Raw genomic sequence first — 13,504 nt, 5'->3', positions numbered from 1 at the left:
GAGAGATCACCGTGAATACACAGAAAATGATCTACTATTTGAAACATTTTACTTAGACCACATAGGCTCACAGTGTAAGAGGCCATTGATTGATACATTTACAATGGTTGATTTTACATCTCTCTACATACGTAGGAAACATACGTAGCAAGCATGATATGAAAATTGTATCACATTCTCTATCATTTAAATTGACAGCAATAGACACTAAGAGATGGAAATTATACGTTAATGACAATACTTTCCTCCTGGCTACCCCAACCCCGGCCAACAGCTCCGCACCCCCCGCAGCTACTTGCCCAAGCCTCCCCAGTTTCTCCTTCACCCAAATCCAGATAGCAGATGTTCTGAAAGAGCTGCAAAACCTGGACCCTTAAAAATCAGATGGGATAGACAATCTGGACTCTAACTTTTTTAAATTATCCACCGCCATTATTGCAACCCCGATTACCAGTCTGTTCAACCTCTCTTTCAGATCGTTCGAGACCCCTAAAGATTGTAAAGCTGCCGTGGTCATCTCCCTCTTCAAAGGGGGTGACACTCTAGACCCAAACTGTTACAGACCTATATCATTCCTGCCCTGCCTTTTGAAAGTCTTCGAAAGCCTAGTTAATATACAGATCACTGACCATTTCGAATTCCAACGTACCTTCTCCGCTGTGCAATCCGGTTTCCGAGCTGGTCACAGGTGCACCTCAGACACGCTCAAGGTACTAAACGATATCATAACCGCATCGATAAAAGACAATACTGTGCCGCCGTGTTCATCGACCTGGCCAAGGCTTTTGACTCTGTCAATCACCGTATCCTTATCAGCAGACTCAAAAGCCTTGGTTTCTCAAATGATTGCCTCGCCTGGTTCACTAACTACTTCTCAGACAGAGGTCAGTGTGTCAAATCGGAGGGCCTGCTGTCCGGACCTCTGGCAGTCTCTATGGGGGTACCAGAGGGTTCAATTCTCGGGCTGACTATTTTCTCTGTATATACAGTGCCTTGCGAAAGTATTCGGCCCCCTTGAACTTTGCGACCTTTTGCCACATTTCAGGCTTCAAACATAAAGACATAAAACTGTATTTTTTTTGTGAAGAATCAACAACAAGTGGGACACAATCATGAAGTGGAACGACATTTATTGGATATTTCAATTTCTGGAATGGTAGATGTGCAGAAGATGAATGTGCAAGTAGAGATACTGGGGTGCAAAGGAGCAAGATAAATAAATAAATGCAGTATGGGGATGAGGTAGGTAGATAGATGGACTGTTTACAGATGGGCTATGTACAGGTGCAGTGATATGTGAGCTGCTCGGACAGCTGGCGCTTAAAGTTAGTGAAGGAGATATGAGTCTCCAGCTTCAGAGATTTTTGCAGTTTGTTCCAGTCATTGGCAGCAGAGAACTGGAAGGAAAGATGACCAAAGGAGGAATTGGCTTTGGGGGTGACCAGTGAGATATACAGTGCCTTGCGAAAGTATTCGGCCCCCTTGAACTTTGCGACCTTTTGCCACATTTCAGGCTTCAAACATTAAGATATAAAACTGTATTTTTTGTGAAGAATCAACAACAAGTGGACCACAATCATGAAGTGGAACGACATTTATTGGATATTTCAAACTTTTTAACAAATCAAAAACTGAAAAATTGGGCGTGCAAAATTATTCAGCCCCTTTACTTTCAGTGCAGCAAACTCTCTCCAGAAGTTCAGTGAGGATCTCTGAATGATCCAATGTTGACCTAAATGACTAATGATGATAAATACAATCCACCTGTGTGTAATCAAGTCTCTGTATAAATGCACCTGCACTGTGATAGTCTCAGAGGTCCGTTAAAAGCGCAGAGAGCATCATGAAGAACAAGGAACACACCAGGCAGGTCCGAGATACTGTTGTGAAGAAGTTTAAAGCTGGATTTGGATACAAAAAGATTTTCCAAGCTTTAAACATCCCTGTGAGCACTGTGCAAGCGATAATATTGAAATGGAAGGAGTATCAGACCACTGCAAATCTACCAAGACCTGGCCGTCCCTCTAAACTTTCAGCTGATACAAGGAGAAGACTGATCAGAGATGCAGCCAAGAGGCCCATGATCACTCTGGATGAACTGCAGAGATCTACAGCTGAGGTGGGAGACTCTGTCCATAGGACAACAATCAGTCGTATATTGCACAAATCTGGCCTTTATGAAAGAGTGGCAAGAAGAAAGCCATTTCTTAAAGATATCCATAAAAAGTGTCGTTTAAAGTTTGCCACAAGCCACCTGGGAGACACACCAAACATGTGGAAGAAGGTGCTCTGGTCAGATGAAACCAAAATGGAACTTTTTGGCAACAATGCAAAACGTTATGTTTGGCGTAAAAGCAACACAGCCCATCACCCTGAACACACCATCCCCACTGTCAAACATGGTGGTGGCAGCATCATGGTTTGGGCCTGCTTTTCTTCAGCAGGGACATGGAAGATGGTTAAAATTGATGGGAAGATGAATGGACCCAAATACAGGACCATTCTGGAAGAAAACCTGATGGAGTCTGCAAACGGGACAGAGATTTCTCTTCCAACAAGACAATGATCCAAAACATAAAGCAAAATCTACAATGGAATGGTTCAAAAATAAACATATCCAGGTGTTAGAATGGCCAAGTCAAAGTCCAGACCTGAATCCAATCTGAGAAATCTGTGGAAAGAACTGAAAACTGCTGTTCACAAATGCTCTCCATCCAACCTCACTGAGCTCGAGCTGTTTTGCAAGGAGGAATGGGAAAAAATGTCAGTCTCTCGATGTGCAAAACTGATAGAGACATACCCCAAGCAACTTACAGCTGTAATAGCAGCAAAAGGTGGCGCTACAAAGTATTAACTTAAGGGGGCTGAATAATTTTGCACGCCCAATTTTTCAGTTTTTGATTTGTTAAAAAAGTTTGAAATATCCAATAAATGTCGTTCCACTTCATGATTGTGTCCCACTTGTTGTTGATTCTTCACAATGCAGTTTTATATCTTTATGTTTGAAGCCTGAAATGTGGCAAAAGGTCACAAAGTTCAAGGGGGCCAAATACTTTCGCAAGACACTGTATCAACGATGTCGCTCTTGCTGCGGGTGATTCCCTGATCCACCTCTACGCAGACGACACCATTCTGTAAACATCTGGCCCTTCTTTGGACACTGTGTTAACTAACCTCCAAACGAGCTTCAATGCCATACAACACTCCTTCCGTGGCCTTCAACTGCTCTTAAATGCTAGTAAAACCAAATGCATGCTTTTCAACCGTTCGCTGCCCGCACCTACCCACCCGACTAGCATCACTACTCTGGACGGTTCTGACTTAGAATACGTGGACAACTACAAATACCTAGGTGTCTCGCTTGACTGTAAACTCCCCTTCCAAACTCATATTAAACATCTCCAATCCAAAATCAAATCTAGAATCAACTTCCTATTTCGCAACAAAGCCTCCTTCACTCACGCCGCCAAACATACCCTCGTAAAACTGATCCTACCAATCCTCAACTTCAGCGATGTCATTTACAAAATAGCTTCCAATACTCTATTGAGCAAACTGGATGCAGTCTATCACAGTGCCATCTGTTTTGTCACCAAAGCCCCTTAAACCACCCACCACTGCGACCTGTATGCTCTAGTCGGCTGGCCCTCGCTACATATTCGTCGCCAGACCCACAGGCTCCAGGTCATCTATAAGTCTTTGCTAGGTAAAGCTCCGCCTTATCTCCGGTCACGATAACAACACCCACCCATAGCACGAGCTCCAGTAGGTATATCTCACTAGTCATCCGCAAAGCCAACACCTAATTTGGCTGCCTTTCCTTCCAGTTCTCTGCTGCCAATGACTGGAACGAATTGCAAAAATCGCTGAAGCTGGAGACTTATATTTCCCCCACTAACGTTAAACAGCTAACCGATCGCTGCAGCTGTACATAGTCCATCTGTAAATAACCCACCCACTCTACCTCCCGCCTCATTCTATCCCTATATTGTTTTTATGTACTTTTCTGCTCTTTTGCACACCAGTATTTCTACTTGCACATCATCATCTGCTTATCTATCACTCCAGTGTTCATTTGCTAAACTGTAATTACTTCGCTACTATGGCCTATTTATTGCCTTACCTCCTCACGCCATTTGCACACACTGTATATAGACTTTCTTTGTTTCTATTGTATTATTGACTGTACGCTTGTTTATTCCATGTGTAACTCTGTGTTGTTGTTTGTGTCGCACTGCTTTGCTTTATCTTGGCCAGGTCACAGTTGTAAATGAGAACTTGTTCTCAACTGGCCTACCTGGTTAAATAAAGATAAATTTAAAAAGACACATCTAAAAATGAAAGAAATTCAGATATTTCCAGGATAATTGCTAGTCTAATTTCTATTAATTATTGTTGCGCTGGTCATATTTCATACTTATGTGAAACACACTCGACAAGCCTATAAAACCCCACAATGTTATTCAATCTTTTTCAGATATTTGAAGCCTCATAAGACCTTAACAATATTAGTCACCTCCTCTCGTCACTCACACCAACATATGTTTGTCACCCCCCTGTCCTCCTGTCCCCCCATCCCCTCGTCCTCCTGTCCCCCGTCCCCTCTTCCTCCCATCCCCCATTCCCTCTTACTCCCGTCCCCTCTTACTCCCATCCCCTCGTCCTCCTGTCCTCCGTCCCCCTTCCTCCCGTCCCCTCTTCCTCCCGTCCCCTCATCCTTCTGTCCCCTCGTCCTCCCATCACCCCATCCCCTCGTCCTCCCATCCCCCCATCCTCCCGTCCCCTCGTCCTCCCATCACCCCATCCTCCCGTCCTCCCATCACCCCAACCCCTCGTCCTCCCATCACCCCATCCCCTCGTCCTCCCGTCCCCTCGTCCTCCCATCACCCCATCCCCTCGTCCTCCCCCCCTCATCCTCCCATCACCCCATCCCCCATCCTCCCGTCCCCTCGTCCTCCCCCATCCCCTCGTCCTCCCATCCCCCATCCTCCCGTTCCCTCGTCCTCCCATCCCCCATCCTCCCCCATCCCCCATCCCCCCATCCTCCCATCCCCTCGTCCTCCCATCACCCCATCCTCCCGTCCCCTCGTCCTCCCATCCCCCAATCCTCCCATCCCCTCGTCCTCCTGTCCCCCATCCTCCCATCCCCTCGTCCTCCTGTCCCCCCATCCTCCCATCCCCTCGTCCTCCTGTCCCCCCATCCTCCCGTCCCCTCGTCCTCCTGTCCCCCATCCTCCCGTCCCCTCATCCCCCCGTCCCCTCGTCCTCCCATCCCCCCGTCCCCGTCCCACTCTGGGGGGATTAGACAGAGACAGCAGGTAGACAGAGATCCTCTCCACTGATAACACAGGACACACACAAAAGCTTGATAATAATCACCTCAAACACATATGCCTTGAAGTGCACAGGGGACATAGCATATTCCAGCAAGGCCATATCTGATAAGGGGTCGCCAGCATTCAGACACATTGTTTCAGGGTTTGGTGTCTGACGCTGTAACATCAGACTGAGATTCCTTCCCTCTGGGGTCAGGAAGTGAGAAGCTAGTCAAACCGTTCCTTACGTTACACAACCCCTCACACACACACGGCCTTCCTCACTTCCTAACAGTAGACTCTTAAAGCGTGTACTGGACTGATAGGGTGTTTCTGTTGCAGAGACAGACATGTATGTGACAGGCTGAATGAAGTAGGCTATAGGGGGGGGATGCTAATTCCAGTGTTGTATACCATTGGCCAGCGTCCAGGAACAATGACAACAACAAAAACGCTGTGTTGTTGCCTCATTCTGTATTTCATTAATATTGCAATGGCTACAAACACAAACAAGACCACAGAGCAATCAGCATACAAGTAAAAGGAGGGGGGTGTTCAATATGGGAACAAATCAGAGTAGTCTTCAGAGACGTGGTTGAAAAAGCTGCACTAGATGCTCCAGATGCCACTACACTTGGCTGGCCTGGGAGCCGCTTTAAAGTACAAAAGACGCAGAGAAGACTTGAACGGAGAACAGAGGACAGAGAGAAAAAAACCTTGGAGAGACAAATGGAAGGCTCTTATCAGTGTTCCAAACAGAGTGTTGCCATTAGAACAAAGCCCATTCGCTGTGAAGCGTCCGTCTCTCTCTCTCTCGTTCGCCGTGCCCCACTCTCTCTGTTCAACACAAAGGCATTCACATACAAGCTGCCACAACAGTCCATTTCGATTCAGCTGTTTGTTCATTCCCCTTTAATGTCTTGTTCTTCTCTTTTCTCTGGCCAGTTTATTTTGTTTTAAGTATGATTCACCTGAACATTCACAGTCAGAGGAGCCAAGGACTCTAGAGTTGGAGGAGTCACTCACCTCAATAGAAAATAAAGTAACTTAAAAACTTTTTTATTAAATAGTAACTTATTGACATGGGTCAGTTACACAGCCCTGAACATGAGGTGTTTGTCAAGGAACAGTTTATTGGTCTTCCACAGAAAATGACCCAGATTACCGAAAGTGACTGAACTGATACAGTACGGCAGAACTAGTGAGCTCTGCTACAGTACGGCAGAACTAGTGAGCTCTGCTACAGTATGGCAGAACTAGTGAGCTCTGCTACAGTACGGCAGAACTAGTGAGCTCTGCTACAGTATGGCAGAACTAGTGAGCTCTGCTACAGTATGGCAGAACTAGTGAGCTCTGCTACAGTACGGCAGAACTAGGAGCTCTGCTACAGTACAGCAGAACTAGGAGCTCTGCTACAGTACGGCAGAATTAGTGAGCTCTGCTACAGTACGGCAGAACTCGTGAGCTCTGCTACAGCACAGCAGAACTAGGAGCTCTGCTACAGTACGGCAGAACTAGTGAGCTCTGCTACAGTACTCCACTGTGTGCAATATTCTCTATTGACTGGCCTGCAAATCCAATCGATGATAAACTTCATGTGACCCTCAATCTGTTACACCAGGGAGGTGGCAGCAATGATCACACCCCCTTCTGCACTCACCCTCAACCCCCTTCACCCTGTTCCATCCTCTTTCTCTCATCCTCATCTGGAGCTCTGCTACAGTCATAACCCTCATGACTTGTTGGCTGTCTGTGTGAGCTACGTTTAGAAATTGCACAGCACTCACAATTGTCACTTTACTAATCTAATTAAAAAACTATGAACAGCCAAGCGTGTAAAAAGAAGAAACTCAAAAAGAGAACTCAACATGAATCACAGGATCCTGTCAGCTCACCATAGAGCAGGGTCCTGTCAGGCCACCATAGAGCAGGGTCCTGTCAGCTCACCATAGAGCAGGGTCCTGTCAGCTCACCATAGAGCAGGGTCCTGTCAGGCCACCATAGAGCAGGGTCCTGTCAGGCCACCATAGAGCAGGGTCCTGTCAGGCCACCATAGAGCAGGGTCCTGTCAGGCCACCATAGAGCAGGGTCCTGTCAGGCCACCATAGAGCAGGGTCCTGTCAGGCCACCATAGAGCAGGGTCCTGTCAGCTCACCATAGAGCAGGGTCCTGTCAGTTCACCATAGAGCAGGGTCCTGTCAGCTCACCATAGAGCAGGGTCCTGTCAGCTCACCATAGAGCAGGGTCCTGTCAGCTCACCATAGAGCAGGGTCCTGTCAGCTCACCATAGAGCAGGGTCCTGTCAGCTCACCATAGAGCAGGGTCCTGTCAGCTCACCATAGAGCAGGGTCCTGTCAGGCTCACCATAGAGCAGGGTCCTGTCAGGCCACCATAGAGCAGGGTCCTGTCAGGCCACCATAGAGCAGGGTCCTGTCAGCTCACCATAGAGCAGGGTCCTGTCAGTTCACCATAGAGCAGGGTCCTGTCAGCTCACCATAGAGCAGGGTCCTGTCAGCTCACCATAGAGCAGGGTCCTGTCAGCTCACCATAGAGCAGGGTCCTGTCAGCTCACCATAGAGCAGGGTCCTGTCAGCTCACCATAGAGCAGGGTCCTGTCAGCTCACCATAGAGCAGGGTCCTGTCAGCTCACCATAGAGCAGGGTCCTGTCAGCTCACCATAGAGCAGGGTCCTGTCAGCTCACCATAGAGCAGGGCCCACAGTTTTTAAACGGTGTAATTAAGCCACTATGAAGGTTCCGGGTTTTCAGTCTTTGCTTATTTCATTTTCATACATTAAAGATTATTGGGTTTGCTGAGTACTGAGTACATTCATATTCAGATATCCTGTACATACTCACATACAATCTTTTTTTGTTGGGGGATTGTTTATTTTCGTCCTTGAGTTACCTTGGCCCTTAACATTTTCTAGGAGTATGCATAGACTTTACAATAGTAGAGAATGAATAGATGTGACTACATAAGCCGGCCGTACATGTCCAAGTGTCGTAATTAACTTCAAAATACGATAAAGGTATTTATTAGGTCATCAGTTACTGTTGCCATGGAGACAATATTATGGGGTAGTAATTTGTCTAACTGCCCAGAAGTGCAGGAACAACCACCTCTACAGTAAATTCACAGACAAGGGTGTTGTAATACAGTGCAGGCCTACTGTATATGACACAGAAAAAACTACTTCAGATACGTTATTCATATATTCTGTCTTGTAATTTATGGCTTATAGGAAAACGGAGGTCCCTTCCACCTGTGTCTTCCATCACACTGGTAAATGATGATGACATAAGCGGAACACCTGATACTGAAGATGAGACTAATTCACTGGAGAGAAGATAATTAGCTAAAATGACAATTAAATGTTTCTGATGTGCTCAGTGCAATTAATGTCATACTTAAATAAATTACCTTTTAATCAAATTGGCCACCATTTTGCCATAACATTACAGAGAAGTTTATATTTGTTTAAAACAAACTACACTCAAATTGCAGACTACTCTACTTTCTTAGGGGCCTAATAATGCATGAACCAAATTATGAGAATGTTATGTTTGGTTTGTGTCCCTCAAAAAGAGAGTCTCTTGAGAACCCATTAATAACCTGAACGTTCCGATAACGTGTGGAAACATCCGGAGAGGAAGGGGATTTATAAAACACTGTTGAAACCTTTTGATTAACCAGACGTTTCCTTCAACGTCTTAAATGAGAAGAGGGCTTCCTTTGGAGGGTGGGTTGTTTTCCATACACATAGCTGATTGTTGAAGTAAAGAAATGGAAGTAAAGAAATTGTCCTTTTTTGTTGTTGTCTGGAGTGGCCGACTTATTCCCCTCTCGCTCACCCGTGTCATTTCTTTTGCGGGGCGATTGTGTGCCAACTTGGCCTTTTCCCTCAGGAGACTGGAACTATTTTCTTATTTGGCCCCACTTTAACTGAGCAGTGTGTTCCTGACACTCTTTCCAAGCTGGCAGCAGGGGCTTCCTTGTATAAGCTGGTCCTGCTGACTATCTTTACTCTGACTCCAAGAGCAGAATCTGCATCAAATGTCCCAATGCAACAAAGGGCCTAAATGAGATACACTGTAGATCAATAGAGTTCTGCAGAGCCCGGTCCCTCCATGTCCTGTGTGAACCTTTATGCTCTGCTTCAGCCCTGGAGGTAGAAACTTGTGCTGGTATTCAATCAAACTGTGGATTGATTTTATATTGCTCCAAATGATTTATGTAATTACAGAGACAATGTTTTGGGGTTAAATACTTGACTTCCATATTTTTGCAGTAGTGAAAAGTGTTACGTTTCCTAACAGCGTTTACTTTTCCATATTTACAAAAAAAGAATGTAGAAATGCTGAATATGATTTTCAAGCCCACATGTTCCCCCTGTCCACCCTGCACTAGGAGTCAGCTAGGTGGTACTGCAGAGCATCTCCCCTCACATCCAGATGCACTCACTCCGACCGGGAATACTGAACCACAAACAGCCTCATTGGTGGGCATAATACCCATTCCAGCTGCTATACACCTCCATGTTTGCCCTCTCTGAAGCAAAGGCACACACACACACACACACACACAAACACACACACACACACACACACACACACACACACACACACACACACACACACAAACACACAAACACACAAACACACACACACCCTTAGAGGATTCCACGGGGCAGAAGGAACAGATGGCTGTGAAAAGTCATTCACACGTTCCCGCACGTTTCACTCACCAGAAAAGAAAAACCCTGGCAATGCTCTCGTCCAATCATTACCCTCAACTCTCAGGCGGCATCACTGCCTCTCCTGGAGACGACTTAAAGTGGGTTACTAAGCAATTTCTAGTCCAAACGAAAATGTCGCAAACGTGCCCTTGACATTTTTCAAACCGGTTAATTAAATATTCAAAGTAATCAGATACCTGCTCGTCTTGCAGCGACAATACAGGATGGGGCCTGAGCCAGAGCCTGGGTTAACCTGCTACTCCAGGAAGAACGTCCTCTCATTATGACTGATGACTCCACCCACTCTTCTCAATGACAAAAGCCAGAGAGTGTTGGCCAATATCTGTGGAGAGCTTTGTTGTGAGTGGATGGCAACATGCTGCACTAACCACTTGTGTTAACTTCAAACAAAGACATTTGTCTGACACAAACTTGTGGAGGCTGGTGTTGGTGGGGACAGTGTGAAGTGGTTGGAGAACAGGCCTAACAAAAATCTGATTTCTAAAATGTTAAATGGGAAATTGTTTTAATAGCAACAAAGATGGCAGACTGCAAAAAAAAAAATTACAAGTCAGGGTGCCTTTGAAGATATTTAATTAAAATCTAATCCTGCATTCTTAAAGGCTCACATAAATTAAGCTGTCAGTCAGGAGATTTATGCATTCACATTTGCATATTGCATACAATTCATCAATTACTCATGTTTGAGAGGCCTGCATATCCCAGGGAGAGAGAGGCTGCCAGTGTGCCAGCACAGTGAGAACGAGGGAAAGACAGTGAGAGAGACGGAGAGAGGGAGAGGTGGGGCCGAGCCATTGATGCCCAGAAGAAGTCAGTCTCCATATGGCCACACACTCAACTCAAACTGCTGAAACCTCCCTATGCTCATCCCACATATATAAAACCTCCCTATGCTCATCCCACATATATAAAACCTCCCTATGCACATCCCACATATATAAAACCTCCCTATGCTCATCCCACATATATAAAACCTCCCTATGCTCATCCCACATATATAAAACCTCCCTATGCTCATCCCACATATATAAAACCTCCCTATGCCCATCCCACATATATAAAACCTCCCTATGCCCATTCCACATATATAAAACCTCCCTATGCCCATCCCACATATATAAAACCTCCCTATGCCCATCCCACATATATAAAACCTCCCTATGCCCATCCCACATATGAAAAACTGCTAGCTGGGCAATGCATGTAACCCGAGAAAGCAATGTGTGACGTAATGTTTATACTGTATCAAGTATTGGATTATTATTGATCAATGACCCCTGTTAACTCCTACCCTTGCTCCAAAGGTATAGGAAGGAAGAATGTTAAGAGAGCGTTGGCACACAAATTCTTGAGCATTGCGCTTTAGTTTGATTCCGCATAGGAATGATCATTTATTACTATAACTTCTTCAAATCATCTCTAGGACTTTACCATAAACAAGACATTTGTCTGGACAGTAAAATACAAATTAGAAGAAAAATAAGATAGGCTTACTGCTCAAACCAAAAAATGTATACATTTATGAATACTGTGTAGAGAACAAACACAATGCAAACAGAATAACATACAGCAATACGGAGGAGGTCGTTATAAACTCTAGTAACATACAGCAATACGGAGGAGGTCGTTATAAACTCTAGTAACATACAGCAATACGGAGGAGGTCGTTATAAACTCTAGTAACATACAGCGATACGGAGGAGGTCGTTATAAACTCTAGTAACATACAGCAATACGGAGGAGGTCGTTATAAACTCTAGTAACATACAGCGATACGGAGGAGGTCGTTATAAACTCTAGTAACATACAGCAATACGGAGGAGGTCGTTATAAACTCTAGTAACATACAGCGATACGGAGGAGGTCGTTATAAACTCTAGTAACATACAGCGATACGGAGGAGGTCGTTATAAACTCTAGTAACATACAGCAATACGGAGGAGGTCGTTATAAACTCTAGTAACATACAGCAATACGGAGGAGGTCGTTATAAACTCTAGTAACATACAGCGATACGGAGGAGGTCGTTATAAACTCTAGTAACATACAGCAATATGGAGGAGGTCGTTATAAACTCTAGTAACATACAGCAATACGGAGGAGGTTGTTATAAACTCTAGTAACATACAGCAATACGGAAGAGGTCGTTATAAACTCTAGTAACATGCAGCGATACAGAGGAGGTCTTTATAAACTCTAGTAACATGCAGCGATATAGAGCAGGTCTTTATAAACTCTAGTAACATGCAGCGATACAGAGCAGGTCTTTATAAACTCTAGTAACATGCAGCGATACAGAGCAGGTCTTTATAAACTCTAGTAACATACAGCAATACGGAGGAGGTCGTTATAAACTCTAGTAACATACAGCAATACGGAGGAGGTCGTTATAAACTCTAGTAACATACAGCAATACGGAGGAGGTCGTTATAAACTCTAGTAACATACAGCGATACGGAGGAGGTCGTTATAAACTCTAGTAACATACAGCAATACGGAGGAGGTCGTTATAAACTCTAGTAACATACAGCGATACGGAGGAGTCGTTATAAACTCTAGTAACATACAGCAATACGGAGGAGGTCGTTATAAACTCTAGTAACATACAGCGATACGGAGGAGGTCGTTATAAACTCTAGTAACATACAGCGATACGGAGGAGGTCGTTATAAACTCTAGTAACATACAGCAATACGGAGGAGGTCGTTATAAACTCTAGTAACATACAGCAATACGGAGGAGGTCGTTATAAACTCTAGTAACATACAGCGATACGGAGGAGGTCGTTATAAACTCTAGTAACATACAGCAATATGGAGGAGGTCGTTATAAACTCTAGTAACATACAGCAATACGGAGGAGGTTGTTATAAACTCTAGTAACATACAGCAATACGGAAGAGGTCGTTATAAACTCTAGTAACATGCAGCGATACAGAGGAGGTCTTTATAAACTCTAGTAACATGCAGCGATATAGAGCAGGTCTTTATAAACTCTAGTAACATGCAGCGATACAGAGCAGGTCTTTATAAACTCTAGTAACATGCAGCGATACAGAGCAGGTCTTTATAAACTCTAGTAACATGCAGCGACATAGAGCAGGTCTTTATAAACTCTAGTAACATGCAGCGATACAGAGCAGGTCTTTATAAACTCTAGTAACATGCAGCGATACGGAGGAGGTCGTTATAAACTCTAGTAACATACAGTGATACGGAGGAGGTCGTTATAAACTCTAGTAACATACAGCGATACGGAGGAGGTCGTTATAAACTCTAGTAACATACAGCAATACGGAGGAGGTCGTTATAAACTCTAGTAACATACAGCAATACGGAGGAGGTCGTTATAAACTCTAGTAACATACAGCAATACGGAGGAGGTCGTTATAAACTCTAGTAACATACAGCAATACGGAGGAGGTCGTTAT

At 44.7% G+C, this 13,504-nt stretch overlaps 1 protein-coding gene across 10 annotated transcripts in view; it reads right to left on the bottom strand.

The window, feature by feature from the left end:
* The window catches only part of LOC112230541 (dachshund homolog 2-like), a 328,693-nt gene that overhangs the window by 161,450 nt on the left and 153,739 nt on the right, over window positions 1–13,504 (bottom strand). The window lies entirely within an intron of this gene.

Source organism: Oncorhynchus tshawytscha, linkage group LG33 (genome assembly GCF_018296145.1).
Source record: "Oncorhynchus tshawytscha isolate Ot180627B linkage group LG33, Otsh_v2.0, whole genome shotgun sequence".
Taxonomy (NCBI): domain Eukaryota; kingdom Metazoa; phylum Chordata; class Actinopteri; order Salmoniformes; family Salmonidae; genus Oncorhynchus; species Oncorhynchus tshawytscha.
The sequence above is the reverse complement of the archived record's forward strand: the minus strand, read 5'-3'. Positions and strand labels throughout refer to the sequence as shown.